We start from the raw sequence: 24,876 nt of genomic DNA, 5'->3' as shown, positions 1-24,876 counted from the left end.
GAGGCCAAAGTGATGGGGCTGATAGGACTGGCAATAAATGTACGGTTTTCTTTTTTTAAAGAGGAAGAAGATGGAAGGGATGAGAGTGGCAGGAGCCTCATAGGGAAGAGCTGAATGGTGGAAGCTGATTGGCAGACCAAGAGGAGAGGAATTACAGAAACTGAGCTCCTCCCAGTCAATTCTTTCACTTCCTCTAAAAAATACTATGTCAAAAAATAGCATGCCAGTCCAGCACTGGTTTTTGTTAACAACACCCACTTGAGCTCTGCTCTCAAGATTTATTATAACACCATTAAACCCCTAGGGGTCATTACAATCTTGCCTTTCATTTGGTCTGTACATAAATAATTGATCATCATAAGGATCGAAAACTGTGGAAATGAAGACAACTTAACACAGATATTCTTTATGACATCAATTACAGGGGAAATCATTTGATGTGAACAGAGAATATTTCAAATGGTACATTGATGATAGCTACTAAAATTACTTTGTAGGCTAAATGAAATGTGTACACTGATTGGTTCTGTTGCCCGTTTACAGAGAAAGTGTATTACGGTTCAAGGAAAAAGATGGCTAATTATCTAAACGTACATAGGGTGTGATTCACCACCACCTTACTGCAGTTTTACACCTATATGACTCCATTCAAGTCACCAGCCGAAAACTGACATTATGGAGTTGTGAATCAGGCCCATAGTTTGTAAGTAATTTACTGCTGCCAGTTGCAGTACGGAAGGAGGAAATGTTTTGGAGTGCTTGTTGCTGTGAGTTAAGCCCCCGGAGTGTGCATGCTATTGTCAGCAGTGGAATGTACTATGCCAGCGGTGTCATGGGGTTAAGGTTTGAGAGTAGCTGTTACAACAGTAGCTGAAAACATTTATGACACTAAAACCTGGGGACAGGCTGAAATACTGTAAACAGCATCACTGAACCTGTTGAAAGGATGTCAGAGTTCAAATATTTTTGTATGAGGCAATTTATGTAGCGTTGACTGCTGAATTTATACATATGGGGATGAGCACTGGGAAGCTGGTTTGGTTGGAGGGGACATTTTCTCTCATTGTTGTTAGTTGTGGTGTTTATATATGGCATCATTCCACTTTTCGCACTGGCACAGGGACAAGTAGTTTGGAGGGTATTAAAATAGTACTGGGGATGGTATTAAAAATCTATGCTAATGGTAAGTATAGGGGTTCACTGTATTCCCGTAAGGCAAGAACAATGACTGGATGCTTGTCTTCTGTTATTTCTTTGATTATAAGGGACGTACTGAATATATAGAGTGATAACGTTGTTTTATTTGATATGTCATTGGGAAGGGTTTTACGCCAAGTGAATATTGGATTTTGAATGTGAGTAAGCGAGTGAAAGGGAATGTGTTTCAGTGAGCAGTGCTGAGTGAAAGGTTGCTGGTTTGTATCTTACAGCATATATGTTACAGTCTGGCTATATAGAGAGCAAGTTCTAGAGGCATGTGGCCGCCACTGAAAATGTTTTGCCTGATAGTCCTGAAGAGTTCAGCGCCAGGAAATTTAGAAATCGGACTGTGGAGAAAAGTGAAACAATAAATTTGAATTCATGTCATACTGAAATCAACAGGACTACACACTGAGCAAGGAATCACACATGAGTAAAGGTGGCAGGGTCTTGAATTTTGACTGAATTATCATATTAGGATGATATTAATCCTGAAACCATTGACAGATCATATTTATTATTTATTTGTATTGTGGTTGTGCCTCAAGGCCACTGTTGCTTGTGTCATTTTGTGTAACAATAATAATAATTAACAATGAATTGGTTACAAGCAGCACCATGAGTGGAGAGATTTTTCCATACAATGACTGAACGCAATAATGTAAAGAAGCTCTCAGACCACTTTTTGGGTGAGGCAGTCCATGTAGTGGAGAGGTCTGCTGGGGACGTAGCTGGCTTTGAAGAGATAGGTTGTGGCTTGATATAATTTTTATACAGTTTTTTTCTGGTATTCTTTTCATTTGATAAAATAATATTTTCCCTTCTCTCTGTCCCCAGCAGGCTGCTAACTTGAAGCAAGACTTCCACATGTCTGCTCTTCCCTGGGCAAGGGTGTGCAGCCCAATCACATCCCCCAACTAAATTTCCATTTATGTGTCAGTTATTGATAAGGGGGGATTTAAAGACACCAGTGAGAGGGGCTAGGCCATGGCCCACCACCACATCGTGGGTAGGTACAAGGTTGAGGCTTCATTTGTTAATTTTGCACTGTATTACACCCTCAGCAACTGTACAAAACCTTTTTTTTACAGTCTGACCCTAGCTGGCTGTCTTTTCCCTTTCAGATCAGAGGAATGGAGATCGTAATCCAGCAGCAGCCTGAGGAACATAAGTGTGTATTTTTACCCCTTCTGGTGTATTTGCATGAAATTTTATACCCTAATGAGGCTCTTGGATGGATTTCCCTTTTAAGACCTTGTGGGAAATGGTTATAGTGAGCATTTCATTTTTTGTACAAAGAGAAATAAAGATTTTTTATTTTGTGGTAATTCTATATGTTTGGTCTTTCCCCCCCCTAAACACTTGCATGGCAGCAAGAAGGCTGGGCAGCAGGAGCATCACAGGAGGCAGCAGGGACGGTGCCTCAGGGGAACAGAGTAGGGTTCATGGAGAGGCAGATTGGGCAGCAGGAGGGATTGCACAGTAAAGCCCAACCCCATTTGGACTGAGCTTCGGGAAGAAAAATGGCAGGCAGGAAAGGCAGAAGATAGAGGAAGTAGGAGGCCAAGCAATAATTAAAATGGCTGATTACCTTTAGTAGCAGCCATTTTAAACACCACTTATTCATACATTATTAGGGAACAGATACGTACAAATAACAATCTGGCTAAATTACCAGATTTCTGTACAAATCAATTCCAGTTTGGGGAAATCCCAAGTGTAATGGCATATGGATGTGAGGTAAGGAGGTTGGGTGCTTATGAGGTAGGGTTCATTTCCAAAGGGTTAGAATTGTTCTAGGAGGTTTATGGGAATCTCAGGGTGTAGTACAATCTCTTGTTGCTTTAGACTGTTGTTTACTTTCTGTGTTTCATAATTTGAGGCATACTCAGGTATGAAGAACAGATGTGCAGATGGTAGTTTTTGACTAGCATGCACGGGGGAACAAGTATAGTTTAGCAATGATTTTAAAAACAGATTTCTTTTAAAGGTATGTTCAAGTAGTACCATAAGTGGTTATTTTCTGAAAACAGACATATCTGTGAGACATCTCTAAATCTCCACTGGAAAAACAAGCCACTCCAACTGAAAAATATTGAGAGGAAACACTGTGTAAGAGGTTACTATAAGTTCTATTCCCATTGCAGACAGATGTAATTTGCATGCTTGTTACTCTGGAAACTTTTCAAAGTTGTTTTTCCACTGCAAATAGTAGCAAAGTGCTCTGGGGAAGGGGAAAACAAATATTACATTTTTAAAGCTGGCTGTCCCCTACCATTAATGGCTCTTCCAACTAAAGGGATGAAGTTAAGGTTGAGGATGCCACAGTATGTTCAGTGTACGTGGGTAGCAGTAGACATTCATATTCTACACACACACAAAGAAATATGAGAGAAGGGGGCAGGGTTTGGTATATGTGAACACTAGGACAATCTACATCTGGCAACCCAACGCTAAGCACTGATGGAATGAGTCACATAAGGAGTGTATTGTCCAATGATTCACATAAGGAGCATATTTTAATTATAACAATACGTTAGCACAGTTCTATCCCTAGGTCTGCAAGCACTTTACAAATGGCAAGTAAGCATTATTAGCCTGATACCTGTTTTTGGGTTCTCTGTGGAGGAGGGGGAATCACATTGCCTGATGCTACCAGCTCAGCTGATCTGACCCTGGCTGCTTGGCCTGCTGCCACTCCTTTCAGTGTTCTGGAGCTGACTGGCCTGTGTTCCCCATTCTATCATTACATGGCTAGCTGATTCTGCTGCCCCACTTCCCATTTTCTGGTGCTTACAAGCCACTCTGAGTGATGGAATCTTCTGGGGAGAGGATGAGATGCCCACACCCACTCTGCATTCTTCTGTGGATGGACAGTTTGAAGTCTCCAACCTTGGAAGAGATGAGGGAGGTGGGAAAGGGTTCTCAGATAGTTCTGCATTAGAATGCAGTGGAGGCTCTTCCAGATAGGCAGGGTAGACTTTGTTTATCATGCTTTGAATCAAGTATAGTATGACCTTTTCCAGTTTTGACCATATTTTTAATACTCTAAGTCACCTAGTCACTTTCATACATCACCAGATCGAGTGCAAGAAATGGAAAGCAGAAGATGCAATCTGGCAGATTTGGTGGAGGAAAAAATGGAAAACAGGCTGATTGGCCAACCCGTCCCCCACTCAATCCCACAGAGACTGGGGATGCATGGGGTAGAGAAAAAAGGAAGGAGTAGGTCATTCAGCCACTCTCCAAAGACCTGGAGGGGAGCAGCAGGCATCTTGGTTGGGCCTAAAGTAAGAAACCAGAGATGGAAGGGTTTCCCCTAGAAGACAAGCAGTCAGGAAAGAAGGACATGGAGGGTGGTTGGTGACTTCCCCTCTATCCTCTGAAAGTGATATGCAGGTGGGGGTGAACATTTCAGAACCTCTAAAACCATTTGATTTGAGTCTGAGTACTGAACAAAGGTTCAGGAGATTCTTGTTTTAGCAAAAGCAGTTAATCAGTCTCTCTCTATTACCCCTTCATTCTGTTCCTTACAATCTAACCACAATCACATTCCCTTTTGCCAAAATAAATCTATCTTAATGGGAGGAAAACCAAAACAAATGTGTCATTTGATTTACTACCTTGGCAATATGTTAATTGCCAGGTGCTAGCACTGGCTGGAGCTACATCAGAAGTTGCTCTTTTACAGTTCCTGCTGCGGCACCCATTTCTGCTAAATGAGGGTGGGGGTAAAAGGAGTGGCTGTAGAACCACAGATTTTAAAAAAGCAAATGATGACTATCTTTCATTTCTATTTGAACTTCTTACATAGTTTTCTGTATGAACAGTTAATGAATTGTCATGATTTATATAAAATGGTAAGAGCTGAAACTATTAACCAGTTTTTAGAAAAACTCTTTGATCCAGATTTTTAATGACAAATCAGGTAACATGTGAAGTCACAAGGGTGACAGCAGCCATTACTTCACCAGAAACTGGCAACTCAGTTAAGCACTTGCTGGCATTTTTATATGCAGGGCCGGCTCTGGCTTTTTTGCCGGGGGGGGAGGGCGGCGAGCCCCGGCGGCGGCTCCGGTCTCCCCCCCAGCGGCCAGAGCGCCGGGGGCAGGGCCGCGAGCCTCCGCGGGTGCTCGGCTCTCCCCCCCCCCCCCCCCAGCGCGCCGGGGGCAGGGCGGCGAGAGGGCGGCGAGCCCCGGCTGGGGCTCGGCTCGGCTCGGCTCGGCTCTCCCCCCGGCGGCCAGAGCGCCGCGCCGCCCCCCTCCAGGTGCCGCCCCAAGCACCAGCTTGGGTGCTTGGTGCCTGGAGCCGGCCCTGTTTATATGTAAACATACACTCTGAAACATAGAGCTGATACGTAAAACACCCGCCAGGTCAAATTCAGCATCTGCCATGAATAGTTTTAATTCAACACAAGAGTCTATCTTTTCAGTGGCACAAGAACAGCTGTATGTCAGAAGCATTAACTTCCTAATGCATGGCACCCCTAGAATTGTCTGTGCTTCAGCCTAACCTTGGGCTTTCCTCCCTTGACTTTAATGGGATTAGTCAAAGGTTTAAAGTTGGGTACATGCTTAAGTACCAGGCCAAATCACATCCTTAATGTTGTGCACCTAGTGTCCTGTCCTGCAAGGTACTGAGTGCCCTGGGTATTAATAGGACTAGAGAGTGCTTAGCACTTTGCAGAACTTGGCCCTTACAGGGCTCCTGACTGCAGGCTGAATGTGCCAGGTAGGAGTCCAGTTATCCAGGAGCACCTGTGCTTAGGCTAGCAACATTAGGTACATTGAGAAACCAGTGAGATTTGTCACAAAAGGAAGTCCAAAACTTTGTTACAATTGTTTAAAAGCAACATTGCATTGGCCTACAGCCTTTGGTTCAGTCAAAACTTCCCTGGATTTCAGTGGGCCATTTGCCCGCATAAGGAATACAAAATTAGGTCCTCTAAAGGGAAACTTCAAATACATCCATAAATGTTCCTTGTAACAGAGTTTTGTAAGTGTCTTTATAGTACAACTCCTTTATATTTTTGTTAATTATTTAGAAGCTCAAAAATTGCTGAATGCATTTTTTAAAATGATCCATCAGTTGAATTTCTTTCTTACTGTTTGAAGTGTACTTTATCCCTGTGTGTGTAAGAGAGAGACCATGTGTCTGTTTTTGTTAGAAAGTCCTGCTTTGCCACAAATTTGTTGGGTGACTTTGATCAAGACAAAGAACTCCTCAGTGTCCTTATATGTAAAATAGGGATAATGAAAATCACCTTATTGCAGTGGTGTTTTGAGGCTAGAATCATTCATGTCTGTAAAGCACTTTGAGAACCTTTGATGGAATGCACTACATGTGTACGGGATAGTCTTGCTCTGCTAACACTCCTTAGTATACGTGAGAGAACTGAAGGGAATACACCCAACTGACTGATTGTTATGGACCTGCTCACTTAGCTTGGGCTTGCATTGTAAATATTTAACAAGAAGAATTTCCTTTCCCTTCATAGACGTGCTTCAGTGTATTTAATATATTTTAAGAAAAGCAATGACATACAGCAACTACCCTCCTACCCTACCCAATCTGAACCCTGGAGTTGTTCTACTGCATCTTTAAAAGCCTCTGAAGACATGGCAAGGTAACATCAAGGCCAACGGGTGCATGTTGGGAGAGATGATCAGTCGCTTACTTTTTTGATGTTAATTCAGCAACGTGTTCGTAAGTCCAGAGTGAGTTCTTAGACCTATTGAGCTAATGGGGGTTGTTCTCTACTTAAGGCCTGAAGGCCCAGATTGTTCAGACCTCCACTGAAGAATGAATCCAAAGTTCTCTCAAGGAAGAAAGTTTGAATAGCACTATGGCGGGATTTTAAGAAGCACTCAGTGTTGGCCCAACTCTTCTACCAGTAAGGTCAATGGGAAAAAACTTTGCTTGACTTCAATGTGAGCAAAATTAGGCCTACAATGAGTGCTTTTGAAAAATCCCACCCTGAGAGTGGGCCAAACCAGTGCTGCAAGTACTTGAACTGGTTTTTGTTTCCACCGCTGAATTCAGGTGAATTATGTTAATCCTACAACAACAAAAAAGTACTTTTCAAAGCAAATGCAGTATGTACTTTTATCAAGAGCTCTTGTATTCAACTGCTGTCTCCAAAATGGATGTTTTATCCCTTTGGGGGAGGCTGTAGTAGCCTCTGAAGTAATGGGCTTGTGTACACAAAAATACCTAGTGCGTTTAAAGGTAACAATTTAAAGGTGGTAGCCTTGGGCCATCAGGATGACTTAGTAGCATGGTTGTCTTCGGACCAACAAGATATTTATTGTAGGATTTTTTCTTGGAATCAGCTTCCTGGGGCCTACAGGTGCTAATTAAATCCTCTAGTATTTATAAAGGAAAGGACTTCAGTCTCCAAAACTGCCAGTCAAAATACTGAAGCCTTTCACAGGCCATAAATTTACTTACAAATAGAAAGCATCATTTGGGCAGTTGTAAAACTCTCTCTGAGGACTGTCTGTTCTGCAGCACCAACAAATCAGCAAAAGGGATGGTTGTGATATTATGGTCAATGCCTTTGTGGTAAGAATTTCCATTCAGCCAATAAAGGAACTTGTGCTGATGATATAGAACAGCTGCCATCACCTTTCATCAATACTGAGGAGAAAGGAAATACCGGATACTCCAGATGGGAATCTGCTATATGTACACTAAGAGATCTGTGTGCATTTCCTGTGATTGTTAATGAAGGACAGTGGGGGTGTTACTGATCTTAGTGAAGTATTATTTGTGCTAATGGCCATACCCTAGTGATTGCTATTTATGTTACAGTAGTTTACAGTATCTTTCAGGTAGCCCATTAATTTTTTCAGTAATCCTTACTGAGACGTCCCTGCTGTTACAGGTTCTGCTGCACTGAGGATTAGGAGTTACAGAGTAAATTTCCTCCTATTTTATTCAAAAGTCCCAGCATATTCATCAACACTAATATAGTCTTCTCAACAGATTTCCCTACAAAGCTTCTGCTTATTTATTAACAAATAAATAAATTAATGGGAATCTTTGCCATCAACAGTTCAATCTGTTGGGCCTCGAGGCCTCTGTTTCCATCACTTCTGGTGTGGGATGTTTTGAGATTGTGACCACTTCCTTAGATCTCTATCTTGTTTTGAGATCGTCACTTAAGATTCATTTAAGTTTCTCTTTGTAAATCATTCCTTTCCATATGAACTTCAGAACAGAGACCACTTGTGTATTGGATGGTCATATCTATTGGTAACAGTATGAAATAAAGTACAGTTATGGAATCAGGCCATTTGGCTGGAGAGTAAAGAAAGACAACATAATGTACAGGCGGTAAAAGCTGTGCAGCAATAAGGCAAAGGATTCATATTGTCACCTCGTAATTATTTAATGCAACATTGAGTCAAAATATCCCTGTACTGGTTTTATGATTGAAGAAGAGGTTAATTCTGTGGTTATTAATGTCATGAGCCTGTTGGATTAAAAGTAATAATTAATATATATTGGTGCTTTGGGGAAAGTATGGTCCAGTACAGACCCCGGATTTGGCTTGTATTATTAGAAAGAAATATGTCTCCCAGCCTGTTCTCTCAGCCTGCTGAGTTTGTGCTAATTGAAGCAGGCCTGTTAGTTTGCAAGGTCTGTGCTAATTGTAGAAAAACATCCAGAGACAAAGAGTCTGTACTAAAAGCAATAAGATAACAACATGTTACAAACGTTTTTCTGAACACAGGAACAAAATTTGTTGTTCCTCCACTTTTACATTCCTGTCTTGCTTGTTTTCTTTTCATGTGTAATAAGTGGCATGGATAGATTCATTGGAGTCTGTCATGCCCCAATGATTTGAGAATAGTTATGTTAAAGAATGCATAGGTAATAAAATGTAGGAAGTATGTTAAGTAAAATAGGGTGTGATTGCGGATGTATGTTTGAATGAGTAATAAAAGGTTGAAGTGCCAGCCTAATAAATAACACTACATCTAGAGGAAAAACCAACAGGCCGAAGAATGAGAATGCATTGGGTAAGATAACTGGATAACCCCAAGGGCAAGCCGGAATCCACCCCCCAACTGCCCCAAGGATGGGGGAGGGGGAACCGAAGAACAAGATAACAAGCCGTCATTGCTGTGCCATTTGCGTGATTGACTATAATTTCAAACGTGAGAACAGTGATTATCACTTCAAATGTGAAAACAGCATGACGAAGCAAACCCTATAGATTTGAATGAGGATGAATCCCTATAAAGACAGACTCTAAAAACTGAGAACTTTGAGTTTGGTTCTGCAGCCACCCTCCAGGAGCATCGGATGCGCATCTGACAAGACTCGGCTCCATCCTCGTGTCCAGGCCACCTGGCCAGTGACTTGGCATGAGCAACTCTAAGGCTGGTAACTATATCAACAACCTTGCAGCACTTGTGTGTGTGTGTGTGTGTGTGAATGAATGTGTGAGTGAGTAGAATGTTATAGCTATAACTGATTAATTCTTTCTGTATTCACAATAAACACGGCGTATTGCCTTATCTCCTAAATAAGATCCTGCTGGTTTTCATTTTCTAAGTATAACAAGCCTGATGTGTGAGCTGATTGCTTCAGCTGGCTCTCCAGGATATCCAGTGGTAGTTTATCTACTCCGTGTTTATAGGAGATGATGGTGGCCATGTTGCTACATGAGGGTTGGAGGTGAGGCAAAGGGAGGTTCTGACTTCTGGACTGATAGCATTGCAGAGGAAGCATACAGCACCCCAGTGAGAAAACAGTGTGTTATGTCATTTACTAGTTACCTGCACTGGCTAACACAAGCAGCAGCATTAACAGGCTCTGGGTGAGTCAGGGCCACACAGCAGGGAGTTGGGGTGGCCAAAGGGGTAGTTTGCCTCAGGACCCCATTTGAGAGGGACCCCAAAATGACAGACGGGTGGCCAGGCCAAATTTGAGCAGCACTGTGACTTGGAGCATGGATTTGCAGTGCCATTCAGGTTCGCCTGCCCCAGCTAGACCCCAGATCCCACTGTCACTGTCACTGTGCTGGCAACATTACACCAGGCCTGAGGAGACTCAGGCTAGGTCTACACTACAGCGGACTTCCGACCTAAGATACGCAACTTCAGCTACGTGAATACCGTAGCTGAAGTTGCGTATTTTAGGTCGGCTTACCTGGCGGTGAGGACGCGGGAAAGTCGACCGCTGCCGCGCTGCCGCCGACTCCGCTACCGCCTCTTGTCGAGGTGGAGTTCCGGAGTCGACTGCAGAGCCATCAGGGATCGATTTTACCGCGTCCTCACGAGACGCGGTAAGTCGATCCCCGATAAACCGATTGCTACCCGCCGGATCGGCGGGTAGTGAAGACGTAGCCTCACTATGCTGAGAGCTCAGAGCTACGGTCAGGGATGCCCACCATGGTATAATCCCCTCCCCCGCCATCCCTGCAGGGAGGGCAGTGACCCCCATAGGCCTGGGCCCTCTCTGACACTCACCCTATCCCCTATTCTTGCACTCTTTCATTTTCATGGTAATTTTTGGAAGGGTGAGGGCCTCAGTTTCAGATTTTGCCCCAGGCCCCCAAAACCTCTGAACAGCCCTGGGGGGAATTGCATTCAATTCTTCTCTGTTGCAGAGAGGGTCACCACTGCAAGAGGTCACTGAAGGGGGAAAGGTAGGTTTTTAAAAAAAAAAGTGGGGGGAAGACTGATGGAGGGGAGAGTATTTTGTTTCCCAGTATGGAACGGAGGATTATTGAGGGGGTTGGGAGTCTGTTCTGAGGTAGGAGAAATCTGCAGACAAAAGAAGACACGAGTGTGTAAGAGCAAGAGACCTTATTGTTAATGACAGGGGACACGGTCTGAGGGAGAAAGGGACAGTTTTCATTTGGAATAAAAAAATGCATCCGTGGTTTTTCCATTGCTGATGTTGGGTGTTTTCGTTTAGAAAAAAATATTTCACTGCCAACACTAAAAGCAGGACAAGAAACCTTTGAAGCTGATTAAAAGCAGTTACAGTGTTTCAGTTTGAGCATCACAACTGAACAGATAAAAGTAAAAAATTCTCCAGGCTGTGATCCAAAACCAAAACACAACTGCCGGTATTTTGGTAAATGACGCTGGATTTTTTCCCATCATCTGTAAGACACTTCCTGTGTGTCTTTTAAGCTCTTGACTAGAATGTTGAGTGAGCAAACACAAAACAACAAGGAGTATTACTGCACTGTATGTCTGGAACTTGCTGGCTGATATTTTAAACTTTTTATTAGATACAATCTGATAATGCTGCTTGCACTGTTCAGTTGTATGTATCAAATAAGGAAACAACTTTGACAAATATGGCTTGCTGCCTCCTCAATTTCTAGTAGAAGTCATGTTACATCCTAAGTTTGAAGAATCTTGTCCAGGTCTCTGATGGGGTGCACAAATCTCATTCTAAGACAAGACACGAAGGGTTTGATAGTCCATCCTGGTGATGGAATTAAATTGTCCTCACCCTCTAATGCCTGCCAGAAGTGTAAAGCCTAGAAGGAGGGTAGTCTGTGGTTAGTAATCAGGAGGCAACTGGAGATAATGGCTTCAAAGAGCTGGCTGCCTTGATAAACAGAGGATCCGTCTCATAAGTCTGGAGGCAATTGGATCCCAGAGGCTTGAGACATGCAACCAGCAAGAGAAAGAGCTTTCCTGGGTGAAAACAAACAGACCACCCATATCCCAGCCTTCCTAGGCCCCTCTTAAAATGTGGTCACTCTAGCCCTTTGTTTGTAGTGCAATTTGGGAAAGCTTGACTGTCCACCAAACTTGACTATCCAGAGGACAAAAAAAGTTGACCAGTGGGATTGTGGAATACCTTTGGTGGACTCCCAGAGCACGAGTCAAGTGAGGCTGTGTCTACACTGGAAAACAAGAGAGCTTGAATCCTGGGGCCCAGCTTGACTTAGTTCAGACTTACAGAAAGGCTCCAGCAGTGGAGAGGCAGAGGGACATTATACTGCTAAAAATAGCACTGTAAATTTAAATTACTTATAAAATGGATAACATTGATAAATACTTTAATAGCATGTTAGCAAGGACTTTGTAGCTCCTCTGACATGGAGGAATTCCAGAGAAACATCAGAAGTTCTTCTCATCTTACACTCTATGTGCCAATATTTGCCTATTGCCACCTCCACTGAGATTTGGGAACTGTACAGTACTAAACAGTGGGGATATGCTGTGCTCTGTAATATGTCTGAAGAAAGGCACTGAAGAAATGTGTTTCATTAGCAGCTGAATGTCGACATTTCACAAATGCCCCTATAATAAATGTAAATGTAATTATAGAGCGCTGCCACAGCATGCTTTATAAACTAAGGATCATTTTCATTTTGGTGTGCCCAGAGTTCTTGTATTACTTAAGGAAACTGATTAATGTTGTCAGGAGTAACTCTTATGTTACCAACACATGGGCTTCAACCTGTGCTTATTAAAGTCAATGGCAAAACTCTCATTGACTTCAGTGGTGAAAGGTCAGGTATCGTGCACTGAGTCAATTGTTTGAGGATTATAATCTAAAATTTTAGGGAAGAATTTGAATGAAAATTATGTAGAATGGGTTTTAGTACAATGTCGGGAAAGACCTTTAAGAGCGGACAGGGAAACAAATCATATTCGTAAGGGAAAGCTACAATTCAACATACATTCTAAGACTATTTCTAACAGCCAAATGCACAAATAAGATCTGGTACTACAGATGGACTTGAACCAAAGCTCCAGATCTAAACTCTCTAAAGTTTAGAAGAATCTAGATCCGGATCTGAACTTTGAGTTGGACCCATCTAGCGCTAGTTGGGATTTTTTTGACAAAACATATTCCAGACTCCTATGTAAATGAAAAGTTCAATTTTTCTGTTTGAAATTACTTTCTTTTAGAAATGTAATTTATAGTAAAACAATTAAATTTAAAAGGCTGAAATCTAAACAAAATATTTCAAAATTATCAAAACAAAATATGCTGATTGATCCAAGCCATTTGTTTGTTTAAATTGGTTTTTGAAAATTTCACTTTTCATCACCGTTTGGGACAGGAATTTTTTTTTTTTTTTTTTTTTTGAAATGTCAAAATTTTTCCTGGGACTGGTAAACTGTTTCCTGCCCAGCGCTAGACCCTATTCTACTATACCTTGGGACTGCCAAACAGTGCAGCTGCCTGACATGACAACATGCAGGCTTTACATGTTTTTAACGGTTCTGAGAGACACTAACTTTGAATTTACAAACATTGAGTAATGTTAAAAAAACCTATTTTCTGATAGACAGACCTTTAAATAGGATGTCCTGACCTTTTAAAAATGGGTTCTCTCTTCCTCCTGATGTTTACAAAGGTGTATTGGGTGGATCTGCTAGCAACACACCAAGTATGCTCAAGCCTACCTCTTCTCGCAGCGCATGTCTGCCTAATGCCTTTTAAGTTTCAGCTTTGCTGCTACTCTTGCTGGTAAACAATCTTGCAGTGCCTGGGGAAGAGTGTTCATGAGAGCGGTATTACTAGTGTATGAGACAGGAAATGCAATTATCAACAAACAGTGAAAATGATTGTGTGTTCTGGAATGCACAAAGTAAACAAACTGAAAAAATAATTGTCTAATCGCCTTCAGTTACATTAATTAGCAACACCAACAGGTACAACATTTTCAGCTAGAAATTTGATTTTCACGTTAACAATATCCTTTTAAAATGCACTAATTATATAGGGAAAAGCATTTTGCTCTGTTAGTTTCCTAGTTGGCTAACAGCTTCTGCTGGTAACACTGCTGACCAGCAAACTACTGGCTGAGACAGAATCACATAACCTCAAATTTTAGAGCCCCAGCATAGAGTAAATCTGATATTTGATAGTAGCAGGTATAGGGCTGGTGTTCTATAAAAGGCCAGAGGAAAATGACCCTATATTATAGACATCTGAATTTGTTGACAACATTTGAAATTATTCTGTAAGCAATTTGGGTCTTTCAATATGTTTGTATAGGGTCTAGTGTGGTTTGCTCTAGGGGCACCATAACAATATAAATAAACAACAACAATTATTCTATTACAGGTGCACTTTTTTTGATTCTTCTGCTTTATTATGTGCTGTCAAAAATACTGTAGGAAACAATTGGGGGCGGGGGAGGAAGTAAATAGTGTCAAATTACAAGTATATGAATGTGGTTCTTATACATCCTCAGAGATGCTAGCAACATCCTAAATAAACATTCTGCAAAACTCATTTATTCAAGACCTCTGCTGCAACTATAATTGAAGCTTTGCTACTGACCGAGAGATACATGTGGCTTAGCGTTAATACCAAGAAGTCTCAGCAGAGGGGAACTGATGCTACAGCACACTTTAGGCAAAAGGACATATTGGAAGATATCATAAAACACACTGGACTGGGACCTTTAGTTGAAAGGAGAAACTATTATTCTTTGGGTTGAACAGTGACCTGTGGCTTTAGGCATTAGTAATTTTTGATAAATGAGCTATCCTTCCCTCTCCCCTTCCCCAACTTGAGGGGCAATTCTTTTCCACCATAAACCTCAATGCTAGACAATACACTTAGTAATTAGTTTATAGCAAGGTAGCTTTCATAGCCTCATATTAGAAAGAAAGTATACTGGAGAGTCTTTAAAAATGGCTTCAATTTATTTTATTGGTTGACACAGTGAGATAACTTTATACCTCTTCAGTCTCTGGAAAAGGCTTGCAGCTTACTACCCACATTAAATATATTTATATGTTAATAATACATTGATTTAAGATCTTTATTTCCCCTGTTTTATGATGTGGTTGTGGTTTTTTTATAGAATATGTATTAGTATGACTTTGGGCATGTTATGAATGCTACTTTGCTAGAGCATGTTAACTGCTTTGGTCAAGAGCCACGTTAGCTGCTCCATCAATTACACTTTTAAATGCTTGTCACATTAAAAAGCAGCAGCCCTGGGCCATTGAGGATTTTTTTTTTCTTCTTTTTAGGCAAAGATTTTTTGTGTCCTCTTACTGCTTTTGATCTTCTTCTCCTTCTAGAAATGTGCTTGTTTCTTTTCTATAGTGGAAAGTTCTTTGTCTAAAGAGAAGGTTTATTACTTATAAAACTCACTGTGAAATCAAAATACTTGAGGTATTTTATTATAAGTTGTATTACTGTAAAATGTTATATGCATTGGTTACCATTAAATTATTAATATTTACCAATTGTTATAGCAGAATGGGACAGTAGATGAAATACTGCCATTATTCCCTATAGGGAAATACTATGGTATCTTACCACACAACTCCATGGTGTCTATTAGCAAGTGTTAACTTTTCCATGGTGACCGTTGCATACAGTCACACGGAGCAGCCTAAACTATTTTCCCTAAATATATTTCTTGTTGTGCAGAAGCTTTTCTGCTTCTAAGAGACAGGTAAAGAAGATTCTGAAGCAAAATCTCTACTGGCCTTCAAAATCCATAGGTATTTAAAAACACTACCTCTGTGTTCAGGCCAGGGATTATTCCAATCCAATGGATACATTGGATCACAACTGGCATTAAAGGAACTATTATGAAAATCAGCATCTTTGTCATAGGATAAGGGAGATGAACCGGAAAAGAGAAGGACACATGTGTGAAGGGGAAAGAAGTTACCAGTCCTATGCTTTCTAATGTTTCCCACTAGCTGATCTCAAATAACACAGCTGGCAGACATATGAAAGTTTTTATAGTGTATATTTAGCTTTTTCTATGAATTGCACAATAAATAAATACATTTGACATCATAGCCAGCTATGTATTTTGCAAGGACGCCTCCTGACACAGTGGCTGATTATGCTAAAGTAGCTTTCCTTGAAGAAAGCAGTCCATCTGGGAATGATATTACAGTGCAGGCAAATCACCAATTTTAGTGCTAAAACGTTGTGCCCTTCCAGGCCCAGTACAGGGAATGGCAGCCAGGAATCTAGAGGAAAAGTAAAATCTCTTATCCACTGTCCAGTTGTTGGATACCCCTAAGATATATAAAAGGGAACCAGATTCTCTTTAAGGTTATCTGCAGCAACCCTAGTTAATATCAGACTGCTCTTCCTCTCAATTAAGTTACCACTCAATGAAAGAGCTCAACATCCCCTTTTCTACATGTCTCTAGTGGGGCTCAAGCAATTTTTTTACTTTCATAACTGACACAGCAAGCCCAGAGGTGCTGGGGCTATGAACTGCCAAGCCTAGAGGTGCCGAGGCTCAGGCCTGGCACAAATTAAGTGTTACAAATGCTAATGTTACAGTACTGCGTAGCTGTTTGAGCCTCTGTGTAATGTTATTTGGCTTACACGTATTTTATTATATTTGGCTGTTGGTGATAGTTAGATTAAAATTATTTCCAGATTATAATAAAGGCAACCCTAAACTTAATGAGTGCTGTTCATTGACCATATTAAAACAAAATTTTTAAAAGGCCATATATCAAACTGCGAGGAATCCATTAAAAAAACTGCAGCATTATTGGCTTAAAGCAACTACTGAACCTTGGGAAGAGATTTGTTCCACGTTTCTTATGACACTGTAAAATCACCAAGGATATAAACCAGTCATTGGCACTCTCTCAAAAAACACATCATTGTAACCCATTATAACAATACCACTGCGATGTGCGCACATAATATTTATAAAAGCGAGGCTATGAAACCAACTGACAGCTGTGATGTATCATTTTATAAAAGAGAATATACATGACAAAATGTTTCAAAATGAACACTAAAAAAAGATACTGCCAATGTTAAAACAATTCAGCTGTTCCTGCATTTCAGCATCAGCTGGGGCTTCCCCGGAATATGCTTGTGGATGACCTTTTTAAGGACATATATCATATAATCATGTATTTACTCTGTTTTCAGACACCCTTCTGTATCTGTGATGAATGCTGTGTACTGTATACGGTTATTAGAACACTGTGTAATACTCTGTTGGGTTTTCAACTGTCTTGTTTTTCTTATAGAAACCAGCACATCAATGGCACATCAACGACAGACTACTTGCCTCAGCAGTATGGATGCTTTACCTGGACTTGTAGGGGAAGACACACCTGGGACCCTGAAAGGGGGCTTTTCCCCTGCTTCCCCAGCTATATGGCTGTGCCCTTGTGAGCTCCAGGAAGATGCAGCATGGCCTACACCATGCTTCCTGACTGTGTCACAGCTGATTGATTCATACATGTCCAGGGGAGGGCTTATAAACTTTGTCCCTTCATGGGGCTTCCAGTGGCACCATGGGGTTTGCTGCTGTCAGCTTTTCTTCCACTGGGTTCAACATAGGACCAGATTTCTGGGCCTGCTGGGAGCATTAACCAATCGCTTTAATGGGAGTAAAAAGGAGGGAATTTCCCCTCATTGCTGAATTGGCCATGGTGGCAAGTGTTTTTTCACCTTGCTCTCAGTGTCATGGGGTCCCCAGGACTCCAGGAGGTTGTGTTAATATTCTTCTGTTGGTTGCAAACATGCATGTGGCCAATGTGGATAAAGGCGTCCATCAATTCTGGCTAAACCTGAGCATAGGACCAAGAATAGGAGAGGGTTTCCCCTGCAGAAGATGCCGTCAGGCTGATCTCCAGTGATGGGTACAGCAAAGAACAATCTTTCTCGCCCCTATGTAACTTGTATCCTCACATAAGAGAAGAGGAGCAAGGGATTCAGCACTGGTGTTGGAACATTTTTTTTAATTTGGGGGTATGAGGGCGATTCAAGGCGGTGGCCCCCTCACAGATAGTCCTGCAAACTAAGTGAGTGTGGATCTACGCTGGCCTTCTTCCTGCCTAGTATTTTATTAGAGTTGAATCAATAAAGTTGTGGCCTATTTAAAACACATTACTATATTGTTTTGCTTTTCTTCCTGCTGTGTCTGAGTCAATCACCCTTTGCCACCAGACACAAGAGGCCCCAAGATGCAACTGTTGGTTTTGTTCAGCACAAAGGGGGCAAATATAAAATGACTTTTTTTCACTCATTAAACTTTCTGGATTCATCAGCATTTGCATGAATGCTCAGATTTGACCCCAGGGGTATCAGCAAGCCAAATTTGAATTACTTATATGCAAATATATTTCTGAATCAGACATTTCATTATTTGACCCATTCTATCCAAAGTAGCTGTCTCTTCTTAGCAATAAAATGACTTTTGCAGAAGGCCTGACCCATCTTAGCCTTTAATTCTTGAATAACGAGCATTTTCTGAAAGACTGTCTAAAGGAATGGTGCATAAAAGACTGGTGCTAGTGTGCCCCAGGCTTAACATGCTGTACCAACTGGCAGCTAAAATGGCATCAAATCTGCTAAAGTTTTAGGTTCATAAACATGCCTCAAAGTAGCCCCCTTTAACTCCCATGTTTGTCATTTGTATATGGTTGTGATATTTCATTCAAAGCATGCCTTGTAAGATGACATATGATCTACTGAACTCATTGTTCTGTCAATATATGTGTATCATCATTGTATATGGAATTATGATATTCTGCTATATGGTTATTATTGAAATATGTTGTGTGTCCGGGAGACACCCATAGCTAGCTCTCCAGTGGCAACAAAGGAGGTGACCCTCACCCAAACAGGCGTTTAGCGGTCATCACAAGCCATTGACCAGCAGGGAATTGTAAACAAGAGATTTACAATTCTGTAATTGCATTGTGTGGTGTGCAGGCACCACACAATGAAGATTTTTTTCAATGCTGTGACTCAGCAAGGCCCACCAGGACATATCTAGGCCAATATCTTTCCTGGGAATTGATTTGAATTAATTGAAAATATAAAATAAGGAACAGTGGTATCATGAGATGACCTCTCCTCCTCCTCCACCTACTCTGAAGGCAACAAAGACTTTGAACTGGGGAGATTGGTCTCAGGCTGAGAAGGGAATGCAGCCTGTGTATTAAAAACTGTAACGTGCTGCAACATTCAGTGGGGTGAGAAAAGCTGTTTAAATTCTAAACTTTATCAGACTAAGTAAGATTTGACTCAGACTGTGATTTTACTTTTATTTCTTTTGTAACCATCTTTATCTCATATACCCACCACTTACAATCACTTACAATTAATCTTTCTGTAGTTAATAAACTTATTTTAATGTTTTATCCTTACTGGTGAGTTTGTCTAAAGTGCTTGGGGACTCTGCTCAGATTACAAAGGCTAGTGCATGTCCACTATTCTTTGTGGAAGTGGCAAGCAATTAATGAGCTTGCATTGTTCAAGAGAAGGTTTTTAGCAATGTAAGATGGTACATTTGTGGGGTGCAAAACTGGGAGAATTTGTTGGTGTCTCCCAATATATAGTTCATGGGTGGCTTAGAGAGCATTCATGCAATTTAGCTGGGTATGTCCCTGCATGTTGTTGACTGAGTGATCACAGCATCCGGAGAGGTATGCTGCTTGTCACTTGCAAAACATCATGAGAGACAGCCCAGGCTGGAAAGTTAAGGGGGCACAGCGATCCCACAGTTCTGGGATCCCGTCACTCACACATTTTCAAAAACAACTTACAATATCAGTGGTGAGTGTAAAATTGCACGTTAATTTATTTGTATCCTGTGATTGCACCCATTTAGAAGGCTAAGTTACAAATTCCACCTGTAAACTTTAAGTGCAAAGAATTGTTCCCACATATGCAAGTACAACATTGCATCTGCAATATTAGAGCCCAGGCTGAGGCCTGCTCACAATTAGGGCTGTAATATTTATTTTTTATTGGGCCATCCCTGAAATAACTGTTGGTCACAATCTAGATCGAGGACAAAGATCCAGGCTTCCTGCTACTAGTAAGAAGACATTATGGATGTATGCATCTGACTGGAATTCAGCAAAAGAATCAGTAAAACTTAGTACACATTTGGTAACAATTTGATTCCAAGTTTAGCTTTTTTTCAGGAAGGATTAATGCTCAATACTGGAAGATGTAATCTGACTTCAACCTGAAGAACAGAAAATCTGCTCTTTACATTTAAATTTATAAAGTTAAAAATGGATTTAGAAAGTGGCAATTAGTTTTTTAATAAGACATAGGAAAACACCTTCATTTTCATCTGACCAAAACGAAACTTGCTTAACACTTTATTTTAACAGCTGTACAAAAGTCATCTTAAAGTTTAGGTACAAGATTTGCTGTAGGTAGAGAATAATCTATAAAATAACAAATAAGATGTAAAGAATCCTGAATGTATTTGTCAGGCATATTATAAACAAAATCCAGAGATCACCCTGGTTCTGGGTCAAAATTGCACAAGAACAGCCAATAAGATTTCACAGTCAATCTATTTTTTAACCCTGATTCAACCTCAAAATTTGAACCTTAAATCTCATGCTAATCTGTATAAAGCCACCACTTTCTAAGCCCCTTTTCAGAATTGGTCTCAGCAAACTAGTTGAAAAGGGTTTTTTTTTAAACTACAACTGTCTATTGTCAGATACTCCTGGGTATGAATCTCTGCTGTGATAGTTGTGTTTAGTGGGGGGGGAGGGGCTGAATAGTGTTTAGTCTGAATAGTGACAAACATTTAAAAGATGGCCTTAATGCTAATGAAGAAGGGAAATAAACACTTTATTGTCAAAGGGTCCAAGTCTCAGCCACCAGAACATACACAATCATCCAGGAATCACAAGTCTCCTAGAAAGCGTCGCCACAACCTAATATCCATTAAAACTTGGTGACGGGCAGAAATGGAGATTTGATGTTCCGGTTCAGACTCAAGGGGAAGTTGTCTTTAAATTTCAAAATGCATATCACAGATAGAGTGGGCAGAGATGTGTCGCTTTTCGAGGCTACATTCTCCAGGTCAACTTGCTTTTAATGACTTCAACCAGAGCCTCACTGAAAGCAAGAAGCATGTGGACTAACAAAAAGGAAGTTGTGTGCAGTTTTTGGCCTCTGTCCACCCTCTTCACTTAGGGTTTTTTGGTTTGTTTGTTTTTTTAATTTCTATAGGCATTTATAATATTTATTCTTAAAACAATATACTTTCTCAAATGGCAGATTATGTTTCCATAACTCTTCTGCATTAAGTGCAGGATATAGAAAGAAGCCTTTTCCAGCTGGGTGAGAGTTCTCTGTCTCAGGATAAATTCTAATAAATGCCTTCAATTTATAATTGATACTTTCGGGATAGTCTCAAAGAATTTCAAGCAATCTAGAATTTAACAGCAATCAACAGAATCAAGACAAAGTGAAATAATTACAGCGGAACATACTGAAAAGTGAGATTTAAATTGATGTTGCATATTATTCATTTTGACAACTGCAAACTCATATTAAAGATAGCAAAGACTGAGGCGACAGCAACTAGAAGGGGTAATACTAATTTATTACTAACAGAAAAACAAATCTGAATTTGAACGGATGCATATACTGCTCCGTGAGAATTATAAAATACATTGCAGTTCTCTAGCACCTTTGATCAAGAGAGGCCCCAAAATGCTTTTCACACTTTCTGTACAATGGTAACTTCAACACCTACCACTGGGTGGAAATACAGCAGACTTTTCGCAACAGCAAATCAACACAATAATGATTAGGAGGCAAAGTGAGAAACATCTTATGCTGAAACTGCACAAGAAGTGTAGGTAGATTGGTGCGGAAACATGTTTTATTGCTTGGGATTAGAGGGACTGGCTTTCAGAAAAATCTAGAATAAACTCCTGTCCACGCTACACATTTACTGTGTGATGTTAGCCAAGTCACTTAATTTACCTGTTCCTCAGTTTCCCCCTCTATAGAACGGGAATAATACTTTCTCACCCAATTTGTTGTGAGATTTAATTCATTAATACATAAAAGTTTGGAGATCCTTGGCTGCAAGGTGAGGCATAAATTCATAGTATTAGAACTCGGAGCCTTTGTTTAGTTTCTTCCTAAGTCCAGCACCTCCAGTAAAAAAAACAAAACAAACCATGTCCACTTTCATCTTACGTGGGCAATGATCCAGTACTAGCACAGTGGGCAGAGTGCACCTCCTGAGTCAGCAGCAATAGCACTCACTAAAATGCCTGGTTTTTGTTTTTAAGATCACCTATCCAATTACTGATCAGGCAGAACCCTGCTTATCTTATGAAAGCTGAAAAGATCAAAGCAGAAGGTACTATGGCTGCAGGCCCTTTCTCTTTTAGACGAGACTAAATTCCCTTTTTTAAATTAACTACCTACATCTGGACTAAATGGGAACTTATCTTTGAATCTTCTCCAAACAAAGAAGAATCAACTGTTCCCATTTTTAGCGAGAGGAAGAAATTTAATGGTAGTAGGAATTCATTCTAATATCACCCCTGCCATACCTGAAAGCAAAACAGTTGTTACTACAAAGGGCCTGATGCAAATAGATAGTGCCAGCTTTCAGGTTACATCTAAACTGACCTTCAAGTTATCAGAGTGGTCCGCCATGGCCAACCCCAAAACATTTCCTGGGGTTTACTTACAAAAATCAAGGAGCTACAAGAGACTTGCTTAACTTCACCATTCAGATCCATCCATCCTGTTCCTCCCTCCTTTTACTGTCTGTTTAATAGGTTACAAGCTCTTTGGGACAAATATCTTGTCATCTTGTGCTGACTGTAATGTGGGCACTGCACAAATAATAAACACTCACTTAGAATCAGAGATGTCATTTTCTGTTAGGCCACCTGATTCTAATCCCAGGCATCTCAGTTACCAAGTGGTATCCGATGGTAATGGTTAAAGAGGGATTGTAGTCAGGCAGTTCTAGCCTAGTGTAGTTGCACTTCAGTGTTTGGGAGGGGTTGGGGGAAGTGATCCCTGACAATAAATACTCTCTGTAAAAGGCTTTGGAATCCTTCAGTGTGACAGTCACTGTTGTAAATGTAAATGACTACATAATTTGGGTACATCTAACCAGAGGTACTGTAAGAATGGTGTTCTGCAATCCTTAGACCTTACCTACTGTCACAGTTGTTCAACTCATGGGAGCAATCCAAACCAATGAGGGGTTGTGGCACCACTTGCCCTGCAACCCTGGGTGCCTCACAATGGTTTGCTGCTCTAGCTCCCAACATGGGTGTGGTGTTTAGATGCTGCATGTGATTATTAGAACTGGGAGCACTGGCTGTTGGGAGTCTGAAAGGACAGGAAACAGGAAGGAGGGGGGAGGAGTTGAGGAGGCTGGGAGAGTTACAGAGTGTGCAGCTACAGCTTGGAAAAGAGACTTCCACTGTAAATAAAGTTCTGTTGAAGTTGTTAATACTTTGCTTGGTGGATACAACATTTTGGCGACGAGGGTGGGATCTTCTGCCTCTGAACCCACCTGCACCCTTTCTGCAAAGCCCAGGTGAGCCTCCAATTGCTTTTACTGCCTAGATCCGTATGTTTGAGACTTATCTGCTTGCAATCAGTGCTACAGAGATTTCTGAAGTAAGAAAGCGTGCTCTGCTAATCCACTGCCTTGGAGCAGAAGGGCAGCGTATATTTTACCCTTTTCCCCTTGCAGATGATAAATATGAGACTGAACTCACTGCATTAAAGAACTTTTTTATGCCAAAAGTGAAGTAGTAGCTAATCACTACAGATTTCGCCAGCGTGAGCAGAAACCAGGGGAGACTATAATGCAGTATATGGCTTCCCTGAGGAGTCTGATTGTAACTTGTGACTTTGGGAATATGGCAGATGAAATGATTAGAGACCAGCTCATTGAGAAAACAACAGTGCTTCATATAAGAGAACGCTTACTTCTAGAACCACAACTTACACTCAGGGCCGGCTCTAGGCACCAGCAAAACAAGCTTAATTAACACCTTAAGGCCCCTTTACACTACCACCATGGTATAAAGTGGCCTTAAAGTAAATGAGAATCGGCTCTTTACTGAGCAATGTTGTTGGGAATTAAAAATGGTGACTGGACACTAGATGCAAGATTTTAAGATACAAAAATCTCTTGAGGTATTCTTACAATGTTGCTTAAGAATATATATATATATATATATATACACACACACACACACACACACACACATTTTCCAGACATATGAAAGTTAAATGTATACCCTATGGATTGTTTTAATTTTCAAATATAAAATATTTACAAAAAAAATCCAGACAGTGTCTTACATACAACCTAAAATAGGGTATTTTCCACATATAATTTAATAAATCTACAACATAGTACTTAGGGTTTTGTATGTTATCCCTGGCCTTTAACTTAACCTTCTTCCTTGTCAGGATACCACTGCAGAGTGACTGAATTTTTCACAGGCTGAATTCTCCATATCTATTCTCATCTAATAAATTCATCCCTTCAATCAGTAAAATGAAGAACACGCTCTGCTAAGCCCTTGCATTTGCATTTACTACTTCCACAAACCAGCAATACCAGTTTTGAAAAATCTTCAGACAAAAATTACTTAAACCAAATAGGTACTGCGACATGGCATGTGCCCCACACTGGCAAATAAAGCGTTAACAGGGAGCCTGCGGAGCCAATTATCCAGCTGCGGAGAATGAAACTGAGTGGTTCCTCCAAAGGAAAGACTTCAGGGCCAGTGAGGAAGGACAGACAGGAGAGCTGCAGGAGGGAGCTTATACTCTGGGATTGGCACTGAAAGAAAGAAAGGGGCAGCAAAGGTGAAGGGGTTCGCTAGGGAACATTTAATATGCACAAGCAGGATCTACACAAGACAGTTATTGTGCAATGCATTGGTGCTCATTAGAATTTAC

General features: G+C 40.9%; 1 long non-coding RNA gene across 1 annotated transcript in view; it reads left to right on the top strand.

Annotated features, from left to right (window-relative positions):
• LOC113406003 overlaps positions 1-19,261 on the top strand; it is a 100,180-nt gene extending 80,919 nt beyond the window's left edge. Inside the window, exon 3 of the long non-coding RNA XR_003899755.1 lies at positions 17,178-19,261. This is a non-coding gene — a long non-coding RNA (uncharacterized LOC113406003). The remainder of the gene's footprint in view (positions 1-17,177) is intronic.
• Positions 19,262-24,876: the final 5,615 nt, after the last annotated feature.

This window comes from Terrapene carolina, unplaced genomic scaffold (assembly GCF_002925995.2).
Source record: "Terrapene carolina triunguis isolate 2854851 unplaced genomic scaffold, T_m_triunguis-2.0 Scaffold62, whole genome shotgun sequence".
NCBI lineage: Eukaryota > Metazoa > Chordata > Testudines > Emydidae > Terrapene > Terrapene triunguis.
Note: the sequence above shows the minus strand (reverse complement) of the source record. Positions and strands in the feature narration are given on the sequence as shown.